This window comes from Lepisma saccharinum, unplaced genomic scaffold (assembly GCF_977018435.1).
Source record: "Lepisma saccharinum unplaced genomic scaffold, izLepSacc3.1 HAP1_SCAFFOLD_35, whole genome shotgun sequence".
NCBI classification, from domain to species: Eukaryota; Metazoa; Arthropoda; class Insecta; order Zygentoma; family Lepismatidae; genus Lepisma; species Lepisma saccharinum.
The window spans coordinates 4,342,205-4,361,286 of record NW_028142899.1 but is presented as its reverse complement, the minus strand read 5'-3'; positions in this window follow the sequence as shown (position 1 = coordinate 4,361,286).

Below are 19,082 nucleotides of genomic sequence, written 5' to 3'. Positions count from 1 at the left end.
GCATGAATATTACACATGGAATAAATTTTTCCTGATGAGCCTATAGAGACCTTCGACCTGATTAGATTGAGTGTAAAATCCCTTCTGTATATTCTATAGTAACGGAGATTTGCGAGTTTGAAATTTTATATAATGTTTTTTCAAAACGTGAGGCCTTAGTATGCAATACACTGTTTCAACAACCAAACTGGTTATTTCAAATCTCCACGACGACGCCTACAATAATGCACAAATAGATTGTTTACTTTATTGTTATGAGAGTTTCCATGGTAACTAAGCATGAATATTACACATGGATTAAATTTTTTACTGATGAGCCTATAGAGAATTTCGACCTGATTACATTGAGTGTAAAATCGCTTCTGTATCTGCTATAGTAACGGAGATATGCGATTTTGAAATTTTATATAATGTTTTTGTAAAACGTGAAGCCTAAGGATGTATAACATTGTTTCAACAATCAAAGTGGTTATTTCAAATCTCCACGACGACTACTACAATGAAGCACAAATATATTGCTTACTTTTTTGTTATGAGAGTTTCCATGGTAACTAAGCATGAATATTACACATGGATTAAATTTTTCCTGATGAGCCTATAGAGAGCTTCGACCTGATTACATTGAGTGTAAAATCACTTCTGAATCTTCTATAGAAACGGAGATATACGACTTTGAAATTTTTTATAATGTTTTTTCAAAACGTGAGGCCTTAGTATGCATTACACTGTTTCAACAATCAAACAGGTTATTTCAAATCTCCACGACGACGCCTACAATCCTGCACAAATAGATTGTTTACTTTATTGTTATGAGAGTTTTCATGGCAACTAAGCATGAATATTACACATGGAATAAATTTTTCCTGATGAACCTATAGAGACCTTCGACCTGATTACATTGAGTGGAAAATCACTTTTGTATCTTCTTTAGTAAAGGCGATATGCGAGTTTGAAATTTTATATAATGTTTTTGTAAAACGTGAAGCCTTTGTATGCATTACACTGTTTCAACAATCAAAGTGGTTATTTCAAATCTTCACGACGACTACTACAATCAAGCACAAATATATTGTTTACTTTTTTGTTATGAGAGTTTTCATGGCAACTAAGCATGAATATTACACGTGGAATAAATTTTTCCTGATGAGCCTATAGAGAACTTCGACCTGATTAGATTGAGTGTAAAATCCCTTCTGTATATTCTATAGTAACGGAGATTTGCGAGTTTGAAATTTTATATAATGTTTTTGTAAAACGTGAAGCCTTTGTATGCATTACACTGTTTCAACAATCAAAGTGGTTATTTCAAATCTTCACGACGACTACTACAATCAAGCACAAATATATTGTTTACTTTTTTGTTATGAGAGTTTTCATGGCAACTAAGCATGAATATTACACATGGAATAAATTTTTCCTGATGAGCCTATAGAGACCTTCGACCTGATTACATTGAGTGGAAAATCACTTTTGTATCTTCTTTAGTAAAGGCGATATGCGAGTTTGAAATTTTATTTAATGTTTTTGTAAAACGTGAAGTCTAAGGATGTATTACATTGTTTCAACAATCAAAGTGGTTATTTCAAATCTCCACGACGACGCCTACAATAATGCACAAATAGATTGTTTACTTTATTGTTATGAGAGTTTCCATGGTAACTAAGCATGAATATTACACATGGATTAAATTTTTTACTGATGAGCCAATAGAGAATTTCGACCTGATTACATTGAGTGTAAAATCGCTTCTGTATCTTCTATTGTAACGGAGATATGCGATTTTGAAATTTTATATAATGTTTTTGTAAAACGTGAAGCCTAAGGATGTATAACATTGTTTCAACAATCAAAGTGGTTATTTCAAATCTCCACGACGACTACTACAATGAAGCACAAATATATTGTTTACTTTTTTGTTATGAGAGTTTCCATGGTAACTAAGCATGAATATTTCACATGGATTAAATTTTTTACTGATGAGCCAATAGAGAATTTCGACCTGATTACATTGAGTGTAAAATCGCTTCTGTATCTGCTATAGTAACGGAGATATGCGATTTTGAAATTTTATATAATGTTTTTGTAAAACGTGAAGCCTAAGGATGTATAACATTGTTTCAACAATCAAAGTGGTTATTTCAAATCTCCACGACGACTACTACAATGAAGCACAAATATATTGCTTACTTTTTTGTTATGAGAGTTTCCATGGTAACTAAGCATGAATATTACACATGGATTAAATTTTTCCTGATGAGCCTTTAGAGAGCTTCGACCTGATTACATTGAGTGTAAAATCACTTCTGAATCTTCTATAGAAACGGAGATATACGAGTTTGAAATTTTTTATAATGTTTTTTCAAAACGTGAGGCCTCAGTATGCATTACACTGTTTCAACAATGAAACAGGTTATTTCAAATCTCCACGACGACGCCTACAATCCTGCACAAATAGATTGTTTACTTTATTGTTATGAGAGTTTTCGTGGCAACTAAGCATGAATATTACACATGGAATAAATTTTTCCTGATGAGCCTATAGAGAAATTCGACCTGATTAGATTGAGTGTAAAATCCCTTCTGTATCTTCTATAGTAACATAGATATACGAGTTTCAAATTTTATATGAGGTTTTTTTCAAAACGTGAGTCCTTAGTATGCATTATATTGTTTCAACAATCAAACTGGTTATTTGATATCTCCACGACGACGCCTACAATCCTGCACAAATAGATTGTTTACTTTATTGTTATGAGTGTTTCGATGGTATCTAAGCATGAATATTACACATGGATTAAGTTTTTCCTGATGAGCCTATAGAGACCTTCGACCTGATTACATTGAGTGGAAAATCACTTTTGTATCTTCTTTAGTAAAGGCGATATGCGAGTTTGAAATTTTATATAATGTTTTTGTAAAACGTGAAGCCTTAGTATGCATTACACTGTTTCAACAAACAAAGTGGTTATTTCAAATCTTCACGACGACTACTACAATCAAGCACAAATATATTGTTTACTTTTTTGTTATGAGAGTTTTCATGGCAACTAAGCATGAATATTACACATGGATTAAATTTTTCCTGATGAGCCAATAGAGAACATCGACCTGATTACATTGAGTGTAAAATCGCTTCTGTATCTTCTATAGTAACGGAGATATGTGATTTTGAAATTTTATATAATGTTTTTGTAAAACGTGAAGCCTAAGGATGTATTACATTGTTTCAACAATCAAAGTGGTTATTTCAAATCTCCACGACGACTACTACAATGAAGGACAAATATATTGTTTACTTTTTTGTTATGAGAGTTTCCATGGTAACTAAGCATGAATATTACACATGGATTAAATTTTTTACTGATGAGCCAATAGAGAATTTCGACCTGATTACATTGAGTGTAAAATCGCTTCTGTATCTGCTATAGTAACGGAGATATGCGATTTTGAAATTTTATATAATGTTTTTGTAAAACGTGAAGCCTAAGGATGTATAACATTGTTTCAACAATCAAAGTGGTTATTTCAAATCTCCACGACGACTACTACAATGAAGCACAAATATATAGCTTACTTTTTTGTTATGAGAGTTTCCATGGTAACTAAGCATGAATATTACACATGGATTAAATTTTTCCTGATGAGCCTATAGAGATCATCGACCTGATTACATTGAGTGTAAAATCACTTCTGAATCTTCTAAAGAAACGGAGATATACGAGTTTGAAATTTTTTATAATGTTTTTTCAAAACGTGAGGCCTTAGTATGCATTACACTGTTTCAACAATCAAACAGGTTATTTCAAATCTCCACGACGACGCCTACAATCCTGCACAAATAGATTGTTTACTTTATTGTTATGAGAGTTTTCATGGCAACTAAGCATGAATATTACACATGGAATAAATTTTTCCTGATGAGCCTATAGAGAACTTCGACCTGATTAGATTGAGTGTAAAATCCCTTCTGTATCTTCTATAGTAACATAGATATACGAGTTTCAAATTTTATATGAGGTTTTTTTCAAAACGTGAGTCCTTAGTATGCATTACATTGTTTCAACAATCAAACTGGTTATTTGAAATCTCCACGACGACGCCTACAATCCTTCACAAATAGATTGTTTACTTTATTGTTATGAGAGCTTCCATGGTAACTAAGCATGAATATTACACATGGATTAAATTTTTCCTGATGAGCCTATAGAGACCTTCGACCTGATTACATTGAGTGGAAAATCACTTTTGTATCTTCTTTAGTAAAGGCGATATGCGAGTTTGAAATTTTATATAATGTTTTTGTAAAACGTGAAGCCTTAGTATGCATTACACTGTTTCAACAATCAAAGTGGTTATTTCAAATCTTCACGACGACTACTACAATCAAGCACAAATATATTGTTTACTTTTTTGTTATGAGAGTTTTCATGGCAACTAAGCATGAATATTACACATGGAATAAATTTTTCCTGATGAGCCTATAGAGACCTTCGACCTGATTAGATTGAGTGTAAAATCCCTTCTGTATATTCTATAGTAACGGAGATTTGCGAGTTTGAAATTTTATATAATGTTTTTTCAAAACGTGAGGCCTTAGTATGCAATACACTGTTTCAACAACCAAACTGGTTATTTCAAATCTCCACGACGACGCCTACAATAATGCACAAATAGATTGTTTACTTTATTGTTATGAGAGTTTCCATGGTAACTAAGCATGAATATTACACATGGATTAAATTTTTTACTGATGAGCCTATAGAGAATTTCGACCTGATTACATTGAGTGTAAAATCGCTTCTGTATCTGCTATAGTAACGGAGATATGCGATTTTGAAATTTTATATAATGTTTTTGTAAAACGTGAAGCCTAAGGATGTATAACATTGTTTCAACAATCAAAGTGGTTATTTCAAATCTCCACGACGACTACTACAATGAAGCACAAATATATTGCTTACTTTTTTGTTATGAGAGGTTCCATGGTAACTAAGCATGAATATTACACATGGATTAAATTTTTCCTGATGAGCCTATAGAGAGCTTCGACCTGATTACATTGAGTGTAAAATCACTTCTGAATCTTCTATAGAAACGGAGATATACGACTTTGAAATTTTTTATAATGTTTTTTCAAAACGTGAGGCCTTAGTATGCATTACACTGTTTCAACAATCAAACAGGTTATTTCAAATCTCCACGACGACGCCTACAATCCTGCACAAATAGATTGTTTACTTTATTGTTATGAGAGTTTTCATGGCAACTAAGCATGAATATTACACATGGAATAAATTTTTCCTGATGAGCCTATAGAGAACTTCGACCTGATTAGATTGAGTGTAAAATCCCTTCTGTATCTTCTATAGTAACATAGATATACGAGTTTCAAATTTTATATGAGGTTTTTTTCAAAAAGGTGAGTCCTTAGTATGCATTACATTGTTTCAACAATCAAACTGGTTATTTGAAATCTCCACGACGACGCCTACAATCCTGCACAAATAGATTGTTTACTTTATTGTTATGAGAGTTTCGATGGTAACTAAGCATGAATATTACACATGGATTAAATTTTTCCTGATGAACCTATAGAGACCTTCGACCTGATTACATTGAGTGGAAAATCACTTTTGTATCTTCTTTAGTAAAGGCGATATGCGAGTTTGAAATTTTATATAATGTTTTTGTAAAACGTGAAGCCTTTGTATGCATTACACTGTTTCAACAATCAAAGTGGTTATTTCAAATCTTCACGACGACTACTACAATCAAGCACAAATATATTGTTTACTTTTTTGTTATGAGAGTTTTCATGGCAACTAAGCATGAATATTACACGTGGAATAAATTTTTCCTGATGAGCCTATAGAGAACTTCGACCTGATTAGATTGAGTGTAAAATCCCTTCTGTATATTCTATAGTAACGGAGATTTGCGAGTTTGAAATTTTATATAATGTTTTTTCAAAACGTGAGGCCTTAGTATGCATTACACTGTTTCAACAATCAAACTGGTTATTTCAAATCTCCACGACGACGCCTACAATCCTGCACAAATAGATTGTTTACTTTATTGTTATGAGAGTTTTCATGGCAACTAAGCATGAATATTACACATGGAATAAATTTTTCCTGATGAGCCAATAGAGAACTTCGACCTGATTAGATTGAGTGTAAAATCCCTTCTGTATCTTCTATAGTAACATAGATATACGAGTTTCAAATTTTATATGAGGTTTTTTTCAAAACGTGAGTCCTTAGTATGCATTACATTGTTTCAACAATCAAACTGGTTATTTGAAATCTCCACGACGACGCCTACAATCCTGCACAAATAGATTGTTTACTTTATTGTTATGAGAGTTTCCATGGTAACTAAGCATGAATATTACACATGGAATAAATTTTTCCTGATGAGCCTATAGAGACCTTCGACCTGATTAGATTGAGTGTAAAATCCATTCTGTATATTCTATAGTAACGGAGATTTGCGAGTTTGAAATTTTATATAATGTTTTTTCAAAACGTGAGGCCTTAGTATGCAATACACTGTTTCAACAACCAAACTGGTTATTTCAAATCTCCACGACGACGCCTACAATAATGCACAAATAGATTGTTTACTTTATTGTTATGAGAGTTTCCATGGTAACTAAGCATGAATATTACACATGGATTAAATTTTTTACTGATGAGCCAATAGAGAACATCGACCTGATTACATTGAGTGTAAAATCGCTTCTGTATCTTCTATAGTAACGGAGATATGTGATTTTGAAATTTTATATAATGTTTTTGTAAAACGTGAAGCCTAAGGATGTATTACATTGTTTCAACAATCAAAGTGGTTATTTCAAATCTCCACGACGACTACTACAATGAAGGACAAATATATTGTTTACTTTTTTGTTATGAGAGTTTCCATGGTAACTAAGCATGAATATTACACATGGATTAAATTTTTTACTGATGAACCAATAGAGAATTTCGACCTGATTACATTGAGTGTAAAATCGCTTCTGTATCTGCTATAGTAACGGAGATATGCGATTTTGAAATTTTATATAATGTTTTTGTAAAACGTGAAGCCTAAGGATGTATAACATTGTTTCAACATCAAAGTGGTTATTTCAAATCTCCACGACGACTACTACAATGAAGCACAAATATATTGCTTACTTTTTTGTTATGAGAGTTTCCATGGTAACTAAGCATGAATATTACACATGGATTAAATTTTTCCTGATGAGCCTATAGAGAGCATCGACCTGATTACATTGAGTGTAAAATCACTTCTGAATCTTCTATAGAAACGGAGATATACGAGTTTGAAATTTTTTATAATGTTTTTTCAAAACGTGAGGCCTTAGTATGCATTACACTGTTTCAACAATGAAACAGGTTGTTTCAAATCTCCACGACGACGCCTACAATTCTGCACAAATAGATTGTTTACTTTATTGTTATGAGAGTTTTCATGGCAACTAAGCATGAATATTACACATGGATTAAATTTTTCCTGATGAGCCTATAGAGAGCTTCGACCTGATTACATTGAGTGTAAAATCACTTCTTAATCTTCTATAGAAACGGAGATATACGAGTTTGAAATTTTTTATAATGTTTTTTCAAAACGTGAGGCCTTAGTATGCATTACACTGTTTCAACAATGAAACAGGTTATTTCAAATCTCCACGACGACGCCTACAATCCTGCACAAATAGATTGTTTACTTTATTGTTATGAGAGTTTTCATGGCAACTAAGCATGAATATTACACATGGAATAAATTTTTCCTGATGAGCCTATAGAGAACTTCGACCTGATTAGATTGAGTGTAAAATCCCTTCTGTATCTTCTATAGTAACATAGATATACGAGTTTCAAATTTTATATGAGGTTTTTTTCAAAACGTGAGTCCTTAGTATGCATTACATTGTTTCAACAATCAAACTGGTTATTTGAAATCTCCACGACGACGCCTACAATCCTGCACAAATAGATTGTTTACTTTATTGTTATGAGAGTTTCGATGGTAACTAAGCATGAATATTACACATGGATTAATTTTTTCCTGATGAACCTATAGAGACCTTCGACCTGATTACATTGAGTGGAAAATCACTTTTGTATCTTCTTTAGTAAAGGCGATATGCGAGTTTGAAATTTTATATAATGTTTTTGTAAAACGTGAAGCCTTTGTATGCATTACACTGTTTCAACAATCAAAGTGGTTATTTCAAATCTTCACGACGACTACTACAATCAAGCACAAATATATTGTTTACTTTTTTGTTATGAGAGTTTTCATGGCAACTAAGCATGAATATTACACGTGGAATAAATTTTTCCTGATGAGCCTATAGAGAACTTCGACCTGATTAGATTGAGTGTAAAATCCCTTCTGTATATTCTATAGTAACGGAGATTTGCGAGTTTGAAATTTTATATAATGTTTTTTCAAAACGTGAGGCCTTAGTATGCATTACACTGTTTCAACAATCAAACTGGTTATTTCAAATCTCCACGACGACGCCTACAATCCTGCACAAATAGATTGTTTACTTTATTGTTATGAGAGTTTTCATGGCAACTAAGCATGAATATTACACATGGAATAAATTTTTCCTGATGAGCCTATAGAGAACTTCGACCTGATTAGATTGAGTGTAAAATCCCTTCTGTATCTTCTATAGTAACATAGATATACGAGTTTCAAATTTTATATGAGGTTTTTTTCAAAACGTGAGTCCTTAGTATGCATTACATTGTTTCAACAATCAAACTGGTTATTTGAAATCTCCACGACGACGCCTACAATCCTGCACAAATAGATTGTTTAATTTATTGTTATGATAGTTTCCATGGTAACTAAGCATGAATATTACACATGGAATAAATTTTTCCTGATGAGCCTATAGAGACCTTCGACCTGATTAGATTGAGTGTATAATCCATTCTGTATATTCTATAGTAACGGAGATTTGCGAGTTTGAAATTTTATATAATGTTTTTTCAAAACGTGAGGCCTTAGTATGCAATACACTGTTTCAACAACCAAACTGGTTATTTCAAATCTCCACGACGACGCCTACAATAATGCACAAATAGATTGTTTACTTTATTGTTATGAGAGTTTCCATGGTAACTAAGCATGAATATTACACATGGATTAAATTTTTTACTGATGAGCCAATAGAGAACATCGACCTGATTACATTGAGTGTAAAATCGCTTCTGTATCTTCTATAGTAACGGAGATATGTGATTTTGAAATTTTATATAATGTTTTTGTAAAACGTGAAGCCTAAGGATGTATTACATTGTTTCAACAATCAAAGTGGTTATTTCAAATCTCCACGACGACTACTACAATGAAGGACAAATATATTGTTTACTTTTTTGTTATGAGAATTTCCATGGTAACTAAGCATGAATATTACACATGGATTAAATTTTTTACTGATGAACCAATAGAGAATTTCGACCTGATTACATTGAGTGTAAAATCGCTTCTGTATCTGCTATAGTAACGGAGATATGCGATTTTGAAATTTTATATAATGTTTTTGTAAAACGTGAAGCCTAAGGATGTATAACATTGTTTCAACATCAAAGTGGTTATTTCAAATCTCCACGACGACTACTACAATGAAGCACAAATATATTGCTTACTTTTTTGTTATGAGAGTTTCCATGGTAACTAAGCATGAATATTACACATGGATTAAATTTTTCCTGATGAGCCTATAGAGAGCATCGACCTGATTACATTGAGTGTAAAATCACTTCTGAATCTTCTATAGAAACGGAGATATACGAGTTTGAAATTTTTTATAATGTTTTTTCAAAACGTGAGGCCTTAGTATGCATTACACTGTTTCAACAATGAAACAGGTTGTTTCAAATCTCCACGACGACGCCTACAATTCTGCACAAATAGATTGTTTACTTTATTGTTATGAGAGTTTTCATGGCAACTAAGCATGAATATTACACATGGATTAAATTTTTCCTGATGAGCCTATAGAGAGCTTCGACCTGATTACATTGAGTGTAAAATCACTTCTTAATCTTCTATAGAAACGGAGATATACGAGTTTGAAATTTTTTATAATGTTTTTTCAAAACGTGAGGCCTTAGTATGCATTACACTGTTTCAACAATGAAACAGGTTATTTCAAATCTCCACGACGACGCCTACAATCCTGCACAAATAGATTGTTTACTTTATTGTTATGAGAGTTTTCATGGCAACTAAGCATGAATATTACACATGGAATAAATTTTTCCTGATGAGCCTATAGAGACCTTCGACCTGATTAGTTTGAGTGTAAAATCCCTTCTGTATATTCTATAGTAACGGAGATTTGCGAGTTTGAAATTTTATATAATGTTTTTTCAAAACGTGAGGCCTTAGTATGCAATACACTGTTTCAACAACCAAACTGGTTATTTCAAATCTCCACGACGACGCCTACAATAATGCACAAATAGATTGTTTACTTTATTGTTATGAGAGTTTCCATGGTAACTAAGCATGAATATTACAAATGGATTAAATTTTTTACTGATGAGCCAATAGAGAACATCGACCTGATTACATTGAGTGTAAAATCGCTTCTGTATCTTCTATAGTAACGGAGATATGCGATTTTGAAATTTTATATAATGTTTTTGTAAAACGTGAAGCCTAAGGATGTATTACATTGTTTCAACAATCAAAGTGGTTATTTCAAATCTCCACGACGACTACTACAATGAAGGACAAATATATTGTTTACTTTTTTGTTATGAGAGTTTCCATGGTAACTAAGCATGAATATTACACATGGATTAATTTTTTTACTGATGAGCCAATAGAGAATTTCGACCTGATTACATTGAGTGTAAAATCGCTTCTGTATCTGCTATAGTAACGGAGATATGCGATTTTGAAATTTTATATAATGTTTTTGTAAAACGTGAAGCCTAAGGATGTATAACATTGTTTCAACAATCAAAGTGGTTATTTCAAATCTCCACGACGACTACTACAATGAAGCACAAATATATTGCTTACTTTTTTGTTATGAGAGTTTCCATGGTAACTAAGCATGAATATTACACATGGATTAAATTTTTCCTGATGAGCCTTTAGAGAGCTTCGACCTGATTACATTGAGTGTAAAATCACTTCTGAATCTTCTATAGAAACGGAGATATACGAGTTTGAAATTTTTTATAATGTTTTTTCAAAACGTGAGGCCTTAGTATGCATTACACTGTTTCAACAATGAAACAGGTTATTTCAAATCTCCACGACGACGCCTCCAATCCTGCACAAATAGATTGTTTACTTTATTGTTATGAGAGTTTCCATGGTAACTAAGCATGAATATTACACATGGATTAAATTTTTTACTGATGAACCAATAGAGAATTTCGACCTGATTACATTGAGTGTAAAATCGCTTCTGTATCTGCTATAGTAACGGAGATATGCGATTTTGAAATTTTATATAATGTTTTTGTAAAACGTGAAGCCTAAGGATGTATAACATTGTTTCAACATCAAAGTGGTTATTTCAAATCTCCACGACGACTACTACAATGAAGCACAAATATATTGCTTACTTTTTTGTTATGAGAGTTTCCATGGTAACTAAGCATGAATATTACACATGGATTAAATTTTTCCTGATGAGCCTATAGAGAGCATCGACCTGATTACATTGAGTGTAAAACCACTTCTGAATCTTCTATAGAAACGGAGATATACGAGTTTGAAATTTTTTATAATGTTTTTTCAAAACGTGAGGCCTTAGTATGCATTACACTGTTTCAACAATGAAACAGGTTGTTTCAAATCTCCACGACGACGCCTACAATTCTGCACAAATAGATTGTTTACTTTATTGTTATGAGAGTTTTCATGGCAACTAAGCATGAATATTACACATGGATTAAATTTTTCCTGATGAGCCTATAGAGAGCTTCGACCTGATTACATTGAGTGTAAAATCACTTCTGAATCTTCTATAGAAACGGAGATATACGAGTTTGAAATTTTTTATAATGTTTTTTCAAAACGTGAGGCCTTAGTATGCATTACACTGTTTCAACAATGAAACAGGTTATTTCAAATCTCCACGACGACGCCTACAATCCTGCACAAATAGATTGTTTACTTTATTGTTATGAGAGTTTTCATGGCAACTAAGCATGAATATTACACATGGAATAAATTTTTTACTGATGAGCCAATAGAGAACATCGACCTGATTACATTGAGTGTAAAATCGCTTCTGTATCTTCTATAGTAACGGAGATATGCGATTTTGAAATTTTATATAATGTTTTTGTAAAACGTGAAGCCTAAGGATGTATTACATTGTTTCAACAATCAAAGTGGTTATTTCAAATCTCCACGACGACTACTACAATGAAGGACAAATATATTGTTTACTTTTTTGTTATGAGAGTTTCCATGGTAACTAAGCATGAATATTACACATGGATTAAATTTTTTACTGATGAGCCAATAGAGAATTTCGACCTGATTACATTGAGTGTAAAATCGCTTCTGTATCTGCTATAGTAACGGAGATATGCGATTTTGAAATTTTATATAATGTTTTTGTAAAATGTGAAGCCTAAGGATGTATAACATTGTTTCAACAATCAAAGTGGTTATTTCAAATCTCCACGACGACTACTACAATGAAGCACAAATATATTGCTTACTTTTTTGTTATGAGAGTTTCCATGGTAACGAAGCATGAATATTACACATGGATTAAATTTTTCCTGATGAGCCTTTAGAGAGCTTCGACCTGATTACTTTGAGTGTAAAATCACTTCTGAATCTTCTATAGAAACGGAGATATACGAGTTTGAAATTTTTTATAATGTTTTTTCAAAACGTGAGGCCTTAGTATGCATTACACTGTTTCTACAATGAAACAGGTTATTTCAAATCTCCACGACGACGCCTACAATCCTGCACAAATAGATTGTTTACTTTATTGTTATGAGAGTTTTCATGGCAACTAAGCATGAATATTACACATGGAATAAATTTTTCCTGATGAGCCTATAGAGAAATTCGACCTGATTAGATTGAGTGTAAAATCCCTTCTGTATCTTCTATAGTAACATAGATATACGAGTTTCAAATTTTATATGAGGTTTTTTTCAAAACGTGAGTCCTTAGTATGCATTACATTGTTTCAACAATCAAACTGGTTATTTGAAATCTCCACGACGACGCCTACAATCCTGCACAAATAGATTGTTTACTTTATTGTTATGAGAGTTTCGATGGTATCTAAGCATGAATATTACACATCGATTAAATTTTTCCTGATGAGCCTATAGAGACCTTCGACCTGATTACATTGAGTGGAAAATCACTTTTGTATCTTCTTTAGTAAAAGCGATATGCGAGTTTGAAATTTTATATAATGTTTTTGTAAAACGTGAAGCCTTAGTATGCATTACACTGTTTCAACAATCAAAGTGGTTATTTCAAATCTTCACGACGACTACTACAATCAAGCACAAATATATTGTTTACTTTTTTGTTATGAGAGTTTTCATGGCAACTAAGCATGAATATTACACATGGAATAAATTTTTCCTGATGAGCCTATAGAGAAATTCGACCTGATTAGATTGAGTGTAAAATCCCTTCTGTATCTTCTATAGTAACATAGATATACGAGTTTCAAATTTTATATGAGGTTTTTTTCAAAACGTGAGTCCTTAGTATGCATTACATTGTTTCAACAATCAAACTGGTTATTTGAAATCTCCACGACGACGCCTACAATCCTGCACAAATAGATTGTTTACTTTATTGTTATGAGAGTTTCGATGGTATCTAAGCATGAATATTACACATCGATTAAATTTTTCCTGATGAGCCTATAGAGACCTTCGACCTGATTAGATTGAGTGTAAAATCCCTTCTGTATATTCTATAGTAACGGAGATTTGCGAGTTTGAAATTTTATATAATGTTTTTTCAAAACGTGAGGCCTTAGTATGCAATACACTGTTTCAACAATCAAAGTGGTTATTTCAAATCTCCACGACGACTACTACAATGAAGCACAAATATATTGCTTACTTTTTTATTATGAGAGTTTCCATGGTAACTAAGCATGAATATTACCCATGGATTAAATTTTTCCTGATGAGCCTATAGAGAGCTTCGACCTGATTACATTGAGTGTAAAATCACTTCTGAATCTTCTATAGAAACGGAGATATACGAGTTTGAAATTTTTTATAATGTTTTTTCAAAACGTGAGGCCTTAGTATGCATTACACTGTTTCAACAATCAAACAGGTTATTTCAAATCTCCACGACGACGCCTACAATCCTGCACAAATAGATTGTTTACTTTATTGTTATGAGAGTTTTCATGGCAACTAAGCATGAATATTACACATGGAATAAATTTTTCCTGATGAGCCTATAGAGACCTTCGACCTGATTAGATTGAGTGTAAAATCCCTTCTGTATATTCTATAGTAACGGAGATTTGCGAGTTTGAAATTTTATATAATGTTTTTTCAAAACGTGAGGGCTTAGTATGCATTACACTGTTTCAACAATCAAACTGGTTATTTCAAATCTCCACGACGACGCCTCCAATCCTGCACAAATAGATTGTTTACTTTATTGTTATGAGAGTTTTCATGGCAACTAAGCATGAATATTACACATGGAATAAATTTTTCCTGATGAGCCTATAGAGAACTTCGACCTGATTAGATTGAGTGTAAAATCCCTTCTGTATCTTCTATAGTAACGTAGATATACGAGTTTCAAATTTTATATGAGGTTTTTTTCAAAACGTGAGTCCTTAGTATGCATTACATTGTTTCAACAATCAAACTGGTTATTTGAAATCTCCACGACGACGCCTACAATCCTGCACAAATAGATTGTTTAATTTATTGTTATGAGAGTTTCCATGGTAACTAAGCATGAATATTACACATGGATTAAATTTTTCCTGATGAGCCTATAGAGACCTTCGACCTGATTACATTGAGTGGAAAATCACTTTTGTATCTTCTTTAGTAAAGGCGATATGCGAGTTTGAAATTTTATATAATGTTTTTGTAAAACGTGAAGCCTTAGTATGCATTACACTGTTTCAACAATCAAAGTGGTTATTTCAAATCTTAACGACGACGCCTACAATAATGCACAAATAGATTGTTTACTTTATTGTTATGAGAGTTTCCATGGTAACTAAGCATGAATATTACACATTGATTAAATTTTTTACTGATGAGCCAATAGAGAACATCGACCTGATTACATTGAGTGTAAAATCGCTTCTGTATCTTCTATAGTAACGGAGATATGCGATTTTGAAATTTTATATAATGTTTATGTAAAACGTGAAGCCTAAGGATGTATAACATTGTTTCAACAATCAAAGTGGTTATTTCAAATCTCCACGACGACTACTACAATGAAGCACAAATATATTGCTTACTTTTTTGTTATGAGAGTTTCCATGGTAACTAAGCATGAATATTACACATGGATTAAATTTTTCCTGATGAGCCTATAGAGAGCTTCGACCTGATTACATTGAGTGTAAAATCACTTCTGAATCTTCTATAGAAACGGAAATATACGAGTTTGAAATTTTTTATAATGTTTTTTCAAAACGTGAGGCCTTAGTATGCATTACACTGTTTCAACAATGAAACAGGTTATTTCAAATCTCCACGACGACGCCTACAATCCTGCACAAATAGATTGTTTACTTTATTGTTATGAGAGTTTTCACGGCAACTAAGCATGAATATTACACATAGAATAAATTTTTCCTGATGAGCCTATAGAGACCTTCGACCTGATTAGATTGAGTGTAAAATCCCTTCTGTATATTCTATAGTAACGGAGATTTGCGAGTTTAAATTTTATATAATGTTTTTTCAAAACGTGAGGCCTTAGTATGCAATACACTGTTTCAACAACCAAACTGGTTATTTCAAATCTCCACGACGACGCCTACAATAATGCACAAATAGATTGTTTACTTTATTGTTATGAGAGTTTCCATGGTAACTAAGCATGAATATTACACATGGATTAAATTTTTTACTGATGAGCCAATAGAGAACATCGACCTGATTACATTGAGTGTAAAATCGCTTCTGTATCTTCTATAGTAACGGAGATATGCGATTTTGAAATTTTATATAATGTTTTTGTAAAACGTGAAGCCTAAGGATGTATTACATTGTTTCAACAATCAAAGTGGTTATTTCAAATCTCCAAGACGACTACTACAATGAAGGACAAATATATTGTTTACTTTTTTGTTATGAGAGTTTCCATGGTAACTAAGCATGAATATTACACGTGGATTAAATTTTTTCCTGATGAGCCAATAGAGAATTTCGACCTGATTACATTGAGTGTAAGATCGCTTCTGTATCTGCTATAATAACGGAGATATGCGATTTTGAAATTTTATATAATGTTTTTGTAAAACGTGAAGCCTAAGGATGTATAACATTGTTTCAACAATCAAAGTGGTTATTTCAAATCTCCACGACGACTACTACAATGAAGCACAAATATATTGCTTACTTTTTTGTTATGAGAGTTTCCATGGTAACTAAGCATGAATATTACACATGGATTAAATTTTTCCTGATGAGCCTTTAGAGAGCTTCGACCTGATTACATTGAGTGTAAAATCACTTCTGAATCTTCTATAGAAACGGAGATATACGAGTTTGAAATTTTTTATAATGTTTTTTCAAAACGTGAGGCCTTAGTATGCATTACACTGTTTCAACAATGAAACAGGTTATTTCAAATCTCCACGACGACGCCTACAATCCTGCACAAATAGATTGTTTACTTTATTGTTATGAGAGTTTTCATGGCAACTAAGCATGAATATTACACATGGAATAAATTTTTCCTGATGAGCCTATAGAGAAATTCGACCTGATTAGATTGAGTGTAAAATCCCTTCTGTATCTTCTATAGTAACATAGATATACGAGTTTCAAATTTTATATGAGGTTTTTTTCAAAACGTGAGTCCTTAGTATGCATTACATTGTTTCAAAAATCAAACTGGTTATTTGAAATCTCCACGACGACGCCTACAATCCTGCACAAATAGATTGTTTACTTTATTGTTATGAGAGTTTCGATGGTATCTAAGCATGAATATTACACATGGATTAAATTTTTCCTGATGAGCCTATAGAGACCTTCGACCTGATTACATTGAGTGGAAAATCACTTTTGTATCTTCTTTAGTAAAGGCGATATGCGAGTTTGAAATTTTATATAATGTTTTTGTAAAACGTGAAGCCTTAGTATGCATTACACTGTTTCAACAATCAAAGTGGTTATTTCAAATCTTCACGACGACTACTACAATCAAGCACAAATATATTGTTTACTTTTTTGTTATGAGAGTTTTCATGGCAACTAAGCATGAATATTACACATCGATTAAATTTTTCCTGATGAGCCTATAGAGACCTTCGACCTGATTACATTGAGTGGAAAATCACTTTTGTATCTTCTTTAGTAAAAGCGATATGCGAGTTTGAAATTTTATATAATGTTTTTGTAAAACGTGAAGCCTTAGTATGCATTACACTGTTTCAACAATCAAAGTGGTTATTTCAAATCTTCACGACGACTACTACAATCAAGCACAAATATATTGTTTACTTTTTTGTTATGAGAGTTTTCATGGCAACTAAGCATGAATATTACACATGGAATAAATTTTTCCTGATGAGCCTATAGAGAAATTCGACCTGATTAGATTGAGTGTAAAATCCCTTCTGTATCTTCTATAGTAACATAGATATACGAGTTTCAAATTTTATATGAGGTTTTTTTCAAAACGTGAGTCCTTAGTATGCATTACATTGTTTCAACAATCAAACTGGTTATTTGAAATCTCCACGACGACGCCTACAATCCTGCACAAATAGATTGTTTACTTTATTGTTATGAGAGTTTCGATGGTATCTAAGCATGAATATTACACATCGATTAAATTTTTCCTGATGAGCCTATAGAGACCTTCGACCTGATTAGATTGAGTGTAAAATCCCTTCTGTATATTCTATAGTAACGGAGATTTGCGAGTTTGAAATTTTATATAATGTTTTTTCAAAACGTGAGGCCTTAGTATGCAATACACTGTTTCAACAATCAAAGTGGTTATTTCAAATCTCCACGACGACTACTACAATGAAGCACAAATATATTGCTTACTTTTTTATTATGAGAGTTTCCATGGTAACTAAGCATGAATATTACCCATGGATTAAATTTTTCCTGATGAGCCTATAGAGAGCTTCGACCTGATTACATTGAGTGTAAAATCACTTCTGAATCTTCTATAGAAACGGAGATATACGAGTTTGAAATTTTTTATAATGTTTTTTCAAACGTGAGGCCTTAGTATGCATTACACTGTTTCAACAATCAAACAGGTTATTTCAAATCTCCACGACGACGCCTACAATCCTGCACAAATAGATTGTTTACTTTATTGTTATGAGAGTTTTCATGGCAACTAAGCATGAATATTACACATGGATTAAATTTTTTACTGATGAGCCAATAGAGAATTTCGACCTGATTACATTGAGTGTAAAATCGCTTCTGTATCTGCTATAGTAACGGAGATATGCGATTTTGAAATTTTATATAATGTTTTTGTAAAATGTGAAGCCTAAGGATGTATAACATTGTTTCAACAATCAAAGTGGTTATTTCAAATCTCCACGACGACTACTACAATGAAGCACAAATATATTGCTTACTTTTTTGTTATGAGAGTTTCCATGGTAACGAAGCATGAATATTACACATGGATTAAATTTTTCCTGATGAGCCTTTAGAGAGCTTCGACCTGATTACTTTGAGTGTAAAATCACTTCTGAATCTTCTATAGAAACGGAGATATACGAGTTTGAAATTTTTTATAATGTTTTTTCAAAACGTGAGGCCTTAGTATGCATTACACTGTTTCTACAATGAAACAGGTTATTTCAAATCTCCACGACGACGCCTACA